The following is a 5,246-nucleotide window of genomic DNA, read 5'->3' as shown; positions in this document are numbered from 1 at the left end:
TGTACTAAGGTTTCCTTTTCTCCACATTCGTACCAGAACTTGTCATTTGTTGGTTTGTTGATGATAGCCATTCTACCAGGTGTGAGGTGATACCTCATTATAGTTTTAATTTGCATATCTGGGATGATTAGTTGCCGGGGTCCAACCCCAGCAGGTCCAGGGGTTTCATATATCTCATGGCCATCAGTATATCCACTTTGCAGAAGTGTCTATTTAGGTCTCTTGCCCATTTTTTTAATTGGATTGTTTTTCTCCCTTTTGTTAAGTAGTATGAGTTCCTGATATGTTTTGGATATTAATTTTTTATTAGATATATGATTGGCAAATATGTTCTCCCATGCAGTGGGCTCCTTTTTAATTTTGTTGACGGTTCCTTTTTGCTGTGTAGAAGTTTTCTTTTATTTTAATGCAGTCCCACTTGTTTATTTTCTCCTTTGTTACCTTTGCCCTAGGAAATGCATTGGCAAACATATTGCTACGAAAGGTGTCTGTGATTTTGTTGTATATGGTTTCGTCTAGGATTTTTATGGCTTCACACCTTATACTTAAGTACTTTATCCATTTGGAGTTTATTCTTGTATATGGTGTAAGTTGGTGGTCTAGTTCCTTGTTGTTTTTTTTGTTTGTTTTTTGGGTTTTTTTTTTGCATGTAGCTGTCCAATTTTCCCAACACCATTTATTGAAGAGACTCTCTTGACTCCTTTATGCTCTTGCCTCCTTTGTCAAATATTAATTGAGTGTAATTGCTTGGGTCTCTATTCTGTTTCATTGTCCATATGTCTATTCTTATGCCAATACCAGGCTGTTTTGATTATAATGGATTTTTAATATAACTTGATATCTGATATGGTGATCCCTCTAACTTTGTTTTTCTTTCCAAAGATTGTTGTAGCTATTTGGAGGTCTTCTTGGTTTCATATAAATTTTTGAAGTATTTTTTCTGGATCTGTTTAATATGCTCTTGGTCTTTTAATAGGGATTGCATTGAATCTATAGATTGTTTGGGGTACTATAGACATTTTAATGATGTTAATTCTACCAATTAGAGAGGGAGAGAGAGAGAAACATCAATGAGAGAGCACAACATTGACTGGCTACCTCCTGCATGCCCCCTACTGGAAATCTAACTGACAACTTCCTGGTACACAGGAAGATGCTGAACCAACTGAGCCATACCAGCCAAAGCTGAAACTTAGTATATAATTTTATGAACCAATGTCACTCCAATAAATTTTTAAAAGGCCCACTCCACTTAATTTTTTTTTATAGTTACCTGATATCCACCATGATTGCTAAACATTCTTAATTTTCAGTACTCAAATTAATCAGCGCTCAGCTTTTATCAGTAGGATATGACACAGTTGATTCTTTTAGCCCCCTTCAAGCATATTCTTCTTTTTGATTTCATGACACCAAAAACTCAGTTTCCCTCCTACTTTACTGACCACTCATTCTTGATCTTTCTTGATGTTCCTTTGTTTCCTCTAATCTCTTCAATTCAATGTGTCCCAGGGCTGTGACTTTGAACTCCCTCCTTTCAATAGTGATAATATTTTCCAATCTTTGTTACTCTCCTGGTCTTATTATCTGCTAAAATTTCCAGCTCAATTTATGGACTCTCTTATGAACCCCAGACTCAAAAGTATACTAAAGTGCTTGCTTGACATGTCTACTTGGATATCTCATAGATGTTTCAATCTTTGCAAGTCTAAAATTGAATTTCTGCTCTCCCCCCCCCCACCCTAATAAACCTGCTCTTCTCACAACCTTTCCCTTCTCAATCAATGGCAACTTCACCAAATTAGCCTTTGGTTTACAATCACAACTAGACCTAAAAATCACAGAATGATTCTTGACATCCCTTATTTCCTACATCAAATTTGTTAGAGAATTCTTTGGTCTCTACTTTCAAAATAAATACAGGATATTATATTTCCCAGCTCTCTTATTCCAACATCTCAATAGTTGGAGCAAGCAACATCTCTAGACTTCCTTACTGTAATAACTTCCTAACAGATCTCCATTGACTCCCAAGAATCTCTTTTTGATATAGCAATCAGAAGGGTCAATTTAAAATGCAATCCAGATCATATCATTTCTAAGTTCGAAGCTATGTAGTGGTTTCCACCTCACAAAGGCAAAATGTATAAGGATCTATATGATTTCCCTCAGTTACTGCTTTTATTGCAGCTTCTCATAGTTCCTATCCCCCTCACTCCACTTCAGCCATGCTGGCCTTCTTTCCAGTCCCTGAATGTAGCAGGTCCTTTCTGCCACAAGCCTTTCCATAAATTCTTCCCTCTGTCACAAGTGTTTTTCCTCAAAAATACCTGTGACTGCCCTGACGGGTTTGGCTCGGCCTGCGGACTCAAGGGTCCCGGGTTTGATACCGGTCAGGGGCATGTACCTTGGTTGCGGGCATATCCCCGGTGGGGGATGTGCAGGAGGCAGCTGATCGATGTCTCTCTCTCATCGATGTTTCTAACTCTCTGTCCCTCTCCCTTCCTCTCTGTAAAAAACCAATAAAATATATTTAAAAAAATATCTGTGACTTACATTTGAGTCTTTGCACAAATAACTACTATGTCACTAGTCCTTCTTTGCTCAATGTATGTAAAATTGAAATTCTACCATCCCTGACCCTCTCACCCCCTTGCTCTGTCCTACCTATTTTTCCTTTATAGCCCTTATTACATTCTAACTTATTATTTGCTTTTAAATTATACTTTGTGTATTTTCTATCTTGCCTAATAGATGTTCGCAGACAAGCAGAAATATTGGACTTGCTAATGTATCCCAAGGATCCACAAACTTACTGATGCATGATAGGCACTTATTTCTTTTTAGCTAAATGAAATAATAACAGCTAATATTTAATGAGTGCTTAATGTTTAATGTTTGTCAGACACTGGACTAAGTGCCGAGCAAATCTTATAGATAGTATTGCCACTCATCTATAGATATTGGAGGGGGATAGGAGTCAGTTGCTATTTTAAGGATTTCAGATACAGTAATGCATTTTATCTGAAAACAAACCATACAAAGTGGGCAGTAGTCTATTTTTCATTTTGTCAAAGGAGAAAACTAAAATACATGCAATTTTGTAAATTGCTCAACTTTAGCTGAACAGCTAAAAATATGTGAAGCTGGTATTCAAATCCAAGCAGTCTGGCCCTGGCATCCATGATTTTAACCACACATATACTATCTCATGCTAGAAAGTAGGAGAACTTAGATTTGAAGACAAGCAATCTGATCCCAGAACCCACATTCTTAATGACCAACATATATTTCACTCACTGCTAGATCATTAGCAATAAATCATGGGCCATTGGCCAACTGAATGTGTTCTTTATAAGTTCTATTAAGTCGTCAACAGGCACTAGAGAGAAAGAGTAGAATGCTATAAAACCATTTAATGTCTTCAATGACTTTGAGATATTGGGACTTAAATAAGTTCTTATTCTTATGAACCCATTAAATCTATGTCTGCACTGAATGCCACTCTACGTGATATATACACAATAATAAGTACCTGTAGTAACATAAGCATGTCACTTAATGACTCCAAGCTGCATTTGTATTTTCATCCAAATGTGACAAGTTTGAATTAAATGAAGTTTAAATTTCCAGTTTTAAAATGTTAGATCACAGGTGACAACAAGGAATTTACATATACTTTACTATTTTTTTATCATTTCATATAAATTATCTTGTACAAGAATGTATTTTTAAATTAATTGTCATCATGATATCATCATAGAGGACACTATTGTTTCCCATAAGTCTGCATATTAAATTTAAAAGTGATATCAACATTCATATGCTAATAAATATATTCACAAATGAGAGTGATGAGAAGGAATGGATTTATAGCAAGAATTGCAATACATATTTTTTATAATTTTTTCCCTCCGTAGAACTGCAATTATGATTTCTCCTTTACAGTTTATCTCATCAAAAAATCATTGCTGCAATTTAAGTAAATCCATAATAATAAAAAATTTTCTGTTTATGAACTTTGGAGACTCCACAGAATATATTGTCTTTGAATAAACACTTTCAATTCCTAACTTCTTTATAAGTTTTATGAAAAAGATGTACAAAATTGTCCAATAATGAAGGAAATAAAACTTACCATAGAGAAAAGAGTTTCAGAGAAACATCTGCAAAGAGCTTTGAGTGGAAATTTAAGGAGCTAACTTGTAACATTTTCAGAGCATGGTTTTGTTTATCAGGGCTATCTATGCAGGTTTTCTCATAAATAATTTAAATTTAATTTTCTCTTTCATCATAGTTCCAATTTATATTTAAGAGCCCCAAACTCAAGTTTTCTTCCAGACAAGAGTATACTTTAAAAGCAGCTGTTGTCATTAGGAAGAAAACATGAGCAAAACTATATGTTATACTTTAATGTTATGTTACCTAAGGGAGGTAGAAATTCAAACATACACTGACTTCTCACACCCATGAATTATAACATGATTATGAGTATTTGATTATTTTTAAAATATGACTGATATTTGTAGTAGAGTCAATAATATAATTTGATATTAACATTGCATACTAATCTTTAAAATTCTTGGTCATTTTTTATTTACTAAAGTATGCAATAGATATATTGGTTGCTACATTTGAAAATGGGCTTTTCTGCCTCCACTGCCACCATGGCACCTGTGCAAAAATGTGCAGCAAAGGAAGGAAAAAGAAAAAGAAGCAGGTTCTGAAGTTTACACTTGAATGCACCCACCTGGTAAAAGATAGAATTAAGGATGCTGCCAATTTTCAGCAATTTCTTCATAAGAGGATCAAAGTGAATGGAAAAACTAGGAATCTCAATGGAGAGGTTGTGACCATTGAAAGGAGCAGGGCAAGATTACTGCAACTTCTGAGGTGCCTTTTGCCAAAAGATACTTGAAATATATCATCAAAAATATTTGAAGAGGAATAATCTGCATTATTGGTTACATGAATTAACTAAGAGCAAAGAAAGTTATAAATTATCTTACTTCCAGATTAACCAGGATGATGAAGAGGAGTATTAAAACTAATTTATCTAGAATGTTTTGTATGAGTTCTTGAATAAGACTTGGAAACCAAAAAGAAAATGTACACAAATATCTTATTTATATAATTTTATTCCCATTCTTGAAAGATTATTTCCATTTAAAAAGGTTAAGTGTATAAAAATGATTATATATATATATATATATATATATATATATATATATACACACACACACACA

At 34.2% G+C, this 5,246-nt stretch overlaps 1 pseudogene; it reads left to right on the top strand.

The window, feature by feature from the left end:
* The first annotated feature begins 4,667 nt into the window (after window positions 1-4,667).
* LOC132226725 (large ribosomal subunit protein eL22-like) lies at window positions 4,668-5,045 on the top strand (annotated as a pseudogene).
* Window positions 5,046-5,246: the final 201 nt, after the last annotated feature.

The sequence above is a fragment of the Myotis daubentonii genome, chromosome 2 (genome assembly GCF_963259705.1).
Source record: "Myotis daubentonii chromosome 2, mMyoDau2.1, whole genome shotgun sequence".
NCBI classification, from domain to species: domain Eukaryota; kingdom Metazoa; phylum Chordata; class Mammalia; order Chiroptera; family Vespertilionidae; genus Myotis; species Myotis daubentonii.
The sequence above is the reverse complement of the archived record's forward strand: the minus strand, read 5'-3'. Positions and strand labels throughout refer to the sequence as shown.